The 8,774-nt window shown below is 40.8% G+C and overlaps 1 long non-coding RNA gene across 1 annotated transcript; it reads right to left on the bottom strand.

Annotated features, from left to right (window-relative positions):
- Positions 1–440: 440 nt before the first annotated feature.
- Positions 441–8,588, bottom strand: LOC308658985. The gene is made up of 3 exons (XR_014024266.1): positions 8,187–8,588; positions 6,687–6,902; positions 441–653 (listed from the first exon to the last, which is right to left on the bottom strand). It is a non-coding gene; the product is annotated as an uncharacterized lncRNA (long non-coding RNA).
- Positions 8,589–8,774: the final 186 nt, after the last annotated feature.

The raw sequence follows: 8,774 nt of genomic DNA, 5'->3' as shown, positions 1-8,774 counted from the left end.
CAGTGCCTCTAGCTTGGGGTGGTTTGATCAATGTTTGCTGACAGAATGAGAATGGGACTGTGGGAAATACTTTTTTCATGCCTTTCCCACCAGGCAGGCTTAGCAGCCTCTGAGGCAGAAAAAGAGTAAACCCTTTCATCCCAGTCCCAGGGTTGCTATCCTCTGGATCAGAAACTTTGGTTTCTTTCCCATCACTACCACCATCATTCTCTGAGCTGCTCAGGCTCAAAAAAAGGAATCTGATCTTTTAGAACTGCAACTGCTCTGTCATTACACACACAATCCTGGAGAAAAAAGTATTTGGTTGAATTAATTGCTTGATTTTTAAAAGTGAGATATTCTAGAAAGATTTATTAAGAGATCATGAATTTGACTGCTATATTTCAGAGACCTGGCAGACAGTTAGGTGATAGAGTTAAGTATTCCAAACTTACCTCATCTCTTTCTCTCTCTCTCAAGTGTAAGCATTTTGTTCCTCTTCCAAAACCCAGACCTTCTCCATATTTGGGAATTTGGAATGGGGCACTAAGGGCACGGCCTTGTCTCCTCTCAGTGTCTGCTGGGAGCTGTAGTTCCAAGAGAGTGACTGATGCTCTTCCTGTGGCCAGCAAGTGGGTTGTCCTTTCTCAGGAGGACATCTGCAAACAGGAAACCTGTATAAATGAGATGGAGGGGTGCTGTTAGGAAGCTTGCCTTCTATTTTACAGCTCTGGTTTTGATCAAGGCACCACTCTATGTGGCTCAGTCTTCTGAACTGTAAAGTGGAATAATTATCTCTCTCTTTTTCCTAGCTGCGATTGTTTGTTGGGTGGGGTAATTAGCCAGCATCTTTTAAGTGCTTTGAGCTCATTCAGCAAGGAGCACTTTATAAATAAAAATTGTTATCTCTAAAGGGTTAAATATTAATTTTGATTGCCTAATGGCTTCCATAAATCAACTCTTTGCCTATATGTCAAAAAAGATGCTGTTGAATGCCTTGTATGTCTTCCACCCACCCTGCGTTTAAATTGTTTTCCTACATCTCCTTCTATCTTCTTTCATCATCTCTAGTTTCATATCCTCAAGAATAAACACACTCTTCCTCCTCTCTGAAAGAAAGAGTGCCCTATGACAATGGTATAAGAAATTCACTATCAAGGAATGACTTGGACTTGATTTAAGCCTACCATACTTTGTCTCATTCTCCCCAACTAGTATGATGTGACAGAGAGCTCAGCTCCTAGGAAGAGGCTGATTTCATTGCAGTAGGAAGGACTGTTGAAAGATCTTAATAAGAACTTTTCTAAGACTTTTTTTTTTCCTTTCAGTACTGGGGGTTGAACCCAGGACCTCATGCGTGCTTGGCAAAGCACTTTACCACTGAGCTATATCCCTAGCCCAAGACTTGAGAGTTTTGATACCCAGTATCTTTATTTGGAGGAAAAGAGATCTATAGTGTGGTGGAAACTGCAGCAGATGTAGAATCCCAATGATTAAAATACTGGCTCTGAGACTCAAGCAAACCAATTGTCTCTCTGACATGGGTTTCTTCTTCTATGAAACTGAGATCACAATATCTGGTAGAGTGTTTTGCAAAATGCTGCACAAAGACTAGTTGTTATAAGAGGCAGTATGATGCTGTGATTAATAACAGGAACTTTTAAAAACCAGACACACCTGGATTTGAATTCACTGAGGATTAGCTGTAGAAATCTGGTTAAATTACTTAAAGTATATAAGCCTTAGTTATATTATCTTAAAAATGGGGTAGTGAGGATTAAATGAAACAATGCATATAATGGACCTAGAACAGAGCCTGGACCAACCCATTGCTCAATAAATGTAGTTATGACTATTAATATTTTTACAACTTTTATCATGTATCTTACTCTTGATCATCTCTTTTGGTGAAAAATCTGTGAAACACTGTGAAGATGCTTTTTAAGATTTAAAGTACTGCACACATGGAGGGATGATTATCATTAAACACACAAAGAAGAAAGTTGGATGTCCCAGAGTTTTTCTTCCAGCTTCAAAACTATATGGGATTGGGGTTGGGGATGTGGCTCAAGTGGTAGCGCACTCACCTGGCATGTGCAGGGCGCTGGGTTCAATCCTCAGCACCACATAAAAATAAAATAAAGATGTTGTGTCCACCGAAAAAACTAAAATAAATAAATAATAAAAAATTCTCTCTCTCTCTCTCTCCTTAAAAAAAAAAATAAACTATATGGGATCAAGGATGCACAATTGTTTTTTGGCTACAAAGAACATTAACAAGTAAATTGTTATTAGCAACAGCAGGATTTTATTTCTTGTTTAGATAGTGGGTACTACCATTATCCAACAGAAAAATAAAAAGGACTGGTTTCAGGGGAGCGTAATAGAGTATAATGGCAATATAGACTGCAATTTATGGAAGGATATTCATTAATGTGTTAAAAGCTGTCATTTTGAATGGTGGGTTTTCAGATTCTATCTCTTTATACTTTTTTGTTATGTGGACTGGTTTTTACTCTGGGTATGTATCATTTTCACACAAACAATGAAAAGGCAATAAACAGCAGCTGCTGAACAATCAGATCTCAGGTGGTAAATCATTGGAGGAGCCTGCAGGGGGCTCCTTTGTCCCCACAGAATGTTTTCTTAGGTGTAGAAAATGAAGTTTCTGGCAACAGGGAGCAGTTGTGAAAATCATAATGACAAAAAGTCAGAGAGGAATGGAGTTCCCTTCAAGGAAGAAGAGATGCCTTTTCATCTCTGTTTCTTTCATGGCTGTAATAACATGGTAGTTTCAATCACAGGCTGTGTATACATGAATTTCCTTGTTTTCAATGGTAACATGGGAATCCTGTTTTTCCACCTCTTTCCCTTCTAGTCCCTTAGACTCTGGGTTTCAGAGGGAGATTGGTAAACTCACCCATTCATCCATGCTTTTGTCATGAGGAACTAGAGAAAGGGTGTGGTGAACCTACCTGTAATATACTGCCACTGTCCCTCTATGTTTCAGAACCAGACACACAGGCGAAAACATGATTCTCAGTAGGACACAAAATAGAAGAGTGGTGGCAGCATGCCTTACAACGCAGGACAATCTCCCCAGAGAACTTTCTACAGGCAAGTCGGCATGTGTTTGGATGCAACTGGTTCTGTTGGTGCACATCTTCACTGAGGACAAGAGACTGAGGTTGAGGGAATGGGCACGTTCTTCAGAATCACCACAAACAACTGAGAGTGTTCCTAGGAAGAATTCAATGAACTGAAACTTAAGCATCAAAGTTATTGTGGAGTAGGAACAACTAGGGCTGCCATACTTGGAGTTGCAGGTATAAAACCACACAACTCCAGAGAGTGCTGTTCATACAAACTAGAACCTACTAGAGTTGTTCCAGGTAAATCCCAGTAAAGGTGATTTTCCTGGCATACTGACTTACAAAGAAAGAGATCTTTACAAAACACATTTGGTAGGAGCTGAGTAGTCCTAAATTTTTGAACTGAGCAAAACTGTCATTAGTTAAAAAACATGCTCTGAGCCAGATGTGATGGCTCATGCCTGTAATCCCAGAGATTCAGTAGGCTGAGGTAGGAGGATCACAAATTTGAGGCCAGGCTCAGCAATTTAGCAAGGCCATAGGGAGTTAGTGATACCCTGTCTTAAAATAAAACATAAAAAAGGGGGCTGGGGCTGGGGCTGGGGCTTAGTGGCTAAAGGACCCTGGGTTCAATCTTGGAACCAAAAAAAAAAAAAAAAAAAAAAAAGCTGTGACACCTATTTTCCTTGCTTTATTAACGCTTTAGTGTTCCATCTGGTGTCATTCTTAGTCTGTTTCAGAAGCAGCTGCTGGGTGGAGTCTCAGTTTCCTTGACTAATGTGATAAAGCTCTTTCTACCTTCAAAATTCTTGCAGAGTAACAGGTTTATTAGATTGTTGCCAAGGAAATAAGGAAGAATATGCTAGAAAGGACATTATGAATTACTCGTAGATCAGAAGCAGACTGGAACTTCTGGAACATCTAGGGCATGTGTGTTTTCAGTTTCAATCTGTTTCTCCCATTGGTCTCCAGCAAGGGTGCCAGAATGTCAAGACCAAATGGCACAGAACAGCTCTGGAAAACTGCCCTCTCTGGAGCATTGCTTGCCTGTTGTTTTGCAGGGATGCAGAAATGAGTGAGACCCCATCCCAGTCCTGCAAAGGGCACAGTCCAATAGAGGAATGACATCAAATAACTAAAAGGAAATGTGGAGGGGCTGGGGATGTGGCTCAAGCGGTAGCGCGCTCGCCTGGCATGCGTGCGGCCCCGGTTCGATCCTCCAGCACCACATACCAACAAAGATGTGTGTCCGCCAATAACTAATAAATAAATATTAAAAAAAAATAAAAGGAAATGTGGAAATTGAGAAGGACCCATAGGAGAGGCATGAAAAAAGCAAAGTACAGTTGGGAGTTTGAAGGAAGGAGTGGTCAGTTGCTGAGAACAGCAAAGACTCTGGGGAAGACAGAGCATATTTACACCCTTCCACAATGGAACTAGGGCTGAATTATCTGTCCCTAGAGAGTATCCATTACTTATTCCAAAGAGCAGTCTTGGCCTGGAATCAGGAAGATTTGTTCAGTTTTCGCTAAACAGATCTTCTTGGGATGGGTGAGAGAAGGTCTCCTTAGAAGGTCTCCCCAGTCACGTTTAATGTAGATGAAGAGGAATGACTGATGATTCTTTAGTCACCCTTTCTGCCTGCCTTCTCTCTTTCTTTCCTTCCTTCCTTCCTTCTGTCCTTCCCCCTCCCTCTCTTTAGTGTTGGGGATGGAACCCAGGCCCTTGAGTGTGCTAGGCAAGTGCACTACCACTGAGCTATATTTTCAGTCTTGGTTTGTTTTTGTTTGTTTGTTTGCAGTTCTGGGGATTGAATAGTCACTGGGCATGTGATCTGCTAGGAAATCTCCAGTTATTATTCCAGCTTTGCCATTGAAATCATGTGCTTTGAGTTTGGGTAGAGTTTCTGAGCTTTAGTTTTCCTTCAATAAATAAGGATAATAATAATAACAATAATGCCTTGCTCTCAGGTATACTGTCAAGCTCAAATAAGGTAAGTGTTATGTTCCAGTAAGAAGAAAAACTATGGGGCCAAAATGCCCCATTAGGTTTTAAGCCCTTCCTTGCCATAGGCATGTTGTGTGACCTTGGACAAGTTACTTAACCTCTCAGTACCTCAGTTTCTTCATCTACAAAATAAGGACAATATCAGGATCTTTGTCATAGGGTTGTTGAGAATTAAAATGAGTTAAAAGTTCAACATTCAGAAGATCACCTGGCACTTATCCAAAACCATGCTATATAAATTGAGCTATCATTATTATTGTAAAGTACTCTACAGGATGATTACTTCTTAGATATAGAAGCAGAGTTCTGCTGTGTCTATAATGGAGAGGAGAAAACAGGAAGCATTGAGTTTTACCCTGAACTCCAAGTCCAGGCTTTCAAAAAGAGCCATAAAAATGCTATGTAGCTGACAAAGATCTGGAACCAGGGAATCATGTCCCTAGTCCAACCTGGGAAACATTCTCTCCACCCTGCCCACAGTTATCTCCTTAGCTTATGTCTGACCAAAGGTCCACACTTGGGATGATCTGTTGCTTGCAGTGTGTTGCTTTAGATGTCTCTGTACTGAAGGACTCTGGCTGGGTGGGATAGGTTTGAGGGAGCAGCTGTGGATGCTGTTTATTAGTCTGAAGTGTGGAACCATTTTGGAGGGAGCAAGATAGGCCAGGCTGACTGCAGGTGTGGGGATCCCTGACCTTAATGTGGAAGAGTCAAGAGTTGGACTCCAGGTCAGAAAGTAAGATTACAGAACAAGGTAGACTAAGAGTCTTCCTGCTCCTTATTTTTCCTCCATACATTACACCTTGTACTAATCTGAATGATTTCATAAACGTAAGGGATTCAGTGGGATGTCACAGGCTCTCTTCTGAGCCTTGCCACTGCCTTATGTGACAGATGTTGGTGTTAGTTTCCTCAGATGAGAAGAATAAGGCACAGAGAAGTCAGGTGACTATAGGTCACATGGCTTCATCACCAAAGGAGCATGTTGAACAAATCTGCATCTGCAGACTAAGGAAGTGCCCTGAGCACTTTGCCAAACAGAAGGAAGAAAACCAAGTTCCGGAGCTTGGACAGGGTTGGGAATGAATCATAATTTGGATGTTGGTGTCCCATTTGCTCTGCAAATGAAACAATTTCAACAATACAAATATTAACATGAGCCAGGCCTTATAGATAGTGGAAAACAGTTCTTATTTACATTCCTTGTTTTATTCCAAGGATAAAAAAAATGAGAGAAGGATGGGTTGGTTGCATCATGATCCCTGAGTCAGAAAGAAGGTTAGCTGGGTAGGTGTATATATAATACCTGTTCACACTCCCACAGATAGATTTCTTTCGCTTCTCTTTAAGATTTTTGTGTCTTAGCTCTAGAAATTCTGAGTACACTCATATAAAGGAGATGGTGTATCGTGGTTGTGTGTTGAAAAATCAATTTGTGGGCATAAACTGCAAAGGTCAGATGATTACATACAAACTACTGTGAAGCCCTGTATATTTAGTTGAAAATTGGGTGAAACACACAAATGTAACACAATCTTATTTTTATATGATTTTGAGCACTCCCCATTCCCTCTTTAAATAACTTGACCTCTATTCTGGCTTACTCACCACTAAATAAATTTGTTTCTGGCAAATCTGCTTCTTTTAAGGCTGTGCTGCCATCTCCTGGACAAATTTGGAACACCAAGAAATTTTCTAGAGATGAAGGAAGGACTTTTCTGGGCAGCAGTCCTTTAAAAGTGGTATGCCTGCAGGATGTGGTTGCACCAGCTTCATCTTGCGAAGGTCCACTCAGGTCTATTTTCTGCTGCTCTTTCTGCTTTCCTGTTTTTTTAATGGCAGACTTCTGAATTCAGTTCTGAGAAACAGTTCTGGTTTGGTGTGGCTGATTTTGTTGTTGTTTGTTTTTGTAGTTCCAGCCTACTAATTATATTATTACCTACAATCTTCATGATTTAATGTTAAGTCTGAAGCAGAACTGATTAAACATTTTGGCATGCTCAGTCTTAGAGTGACTCACACTTTCTAGGCATCTCTGCTTTTTCTCTAGAGTTTGCTGTGGGGGAATGAATATTGCCTGGTGAGGAAGAAGGACTACTCACAAAAACACTGAGAATTTGTTGGTTCTAGGGCAGTGTTCCAAAATGAATAGTGACTCCAATGATAGGGCTATTGTTGAGCACAAGGGACATATTTTCTTTCTATTGTGTCCTCACCCCTGAATTTACTATTAAAAATGAAATTAAATGCAGATACCATTTTTTACCTCCCCACTGTTATCACTTCCATTCTCTCCTCTCTATTTCATTTATTTCTCCTTTTCATATACCACCATTTGATATTATTCTTTCCCCTCCCTTCCTTCTTTCTTCCCTTTTTTCTTTCTCTTGCTGGGGATGGAACCCAGGCTCTTGCACGTGTTAGTCAAGTGCTCTACCACTGAGCTATACTCCCAACCTTATTTATTTATTTATTTTTTTCTTCCATGATGGTGTAAGCTAAGTAAAAGAGACATTTTTGTTTCTTTTGTTCACTGTGGGATCCTCAGGGCCTAGAACAGTGCCTGCCACCTAGTATGTATTCAGAAAATATATGTGGAATATTTATATTTGTGGCATTTTATATGGTCACAGTGTCCACACTTCTTTTTCCTGAGTCTGATGGACTTGATATTTCTGCCTTATTACCTTTCTGCAGAGAGCTGTAAACCCAGAAGATGGATAAGTCTATACTCAGTGACAAAGGAAGGAAATATACATGTGAGCAAGCACTTACCCTGTGCCTGGCCTATTTGATCTAATCAATAGGGGAGAAAATGATTCTAGGGACGCTTTGGAGAGCGTTCAGAAGGTAGAAAACCCGGGAGAAACTGAAGCCAAGAGGTTCTAGTATAAATGTGGGAGGTTAGGCAAAGCCTGGGTGAAACACATACTATAATAATAGATGTAATTTGTGTAACTATTCAGATTAGATAGTTATTATAGCTACGATTTATCAAATATCTTTTCTGGTCTTAGCATTTCATCGTAAATTACATTACACACCGCATGACTTTGTCTTTCACCACATACTTAAATTATGTGGGCAACGAGGGTTCAAGGAACTTACCTAGCTTGTTTGTGTGATGACTGCATCCCTTGAATAGAAAGTATGGACTCAGTTCGGCTTCTGAAGAACCGATAGTGGTTAAACACATGCCATCTACCCAAAGTGCCTTACTTTGACAGTATTTCTGTTACTTCCTAGTTGTGTAACCGTCAGCAAATTATTTAATAGGGTCCAATGTCCTCACCTGTAAAATGGGGAGGGAAGAATTAAACGATCGCACACAAAGCGTGTTGTACAATGTCAGGCCCATTTAAAACATTGAATGAATTGTGAGGTAGGTTTGGGAAGGCTGAACATATTCTGAAAAAGCGGCCAGCTTTGCTGTTTTCTTTCAGTAATTTTCCTAGACTTCCTCCAGCAGTTCTATTTGCCACCCCAGGAGAAACTCAAGAGTTAGAAGCGTGCAGGTCGCTCCGCCTCCGTTAATGGAATTTCTTCCGTTTCGCCTCTGCCTAAACTGGCTAGCGAGGGTACCTCCCAAGACTGCTGTGGTTTTGCTAGTAGTCCATTTGCCCTCATTTCTCAACCCCTGGGCGCAGGTGTTTTCTCCCAGGACCGTGACAGCTGGCGCGTGGCGTGCTGGGAGTT

The sequence above is a fragment of the Spermophilus citellus genome, assembly GCF_964194105.1.
Source record: "Spermophilus citellus genome assembly, chromosome: 10".
Classification (NCBI taxonomy): domain Eukaryota; kingdom Metazoa; phylum Chordata; class Mammalia; order Rodentia; family Sciuridae; genus Spermophilus; species Spermophilus citellus.
Note: the sequence above shows the minus strand (reverse complement) of the source record. Positions and strands in the feature narration are given on the sequence as shown.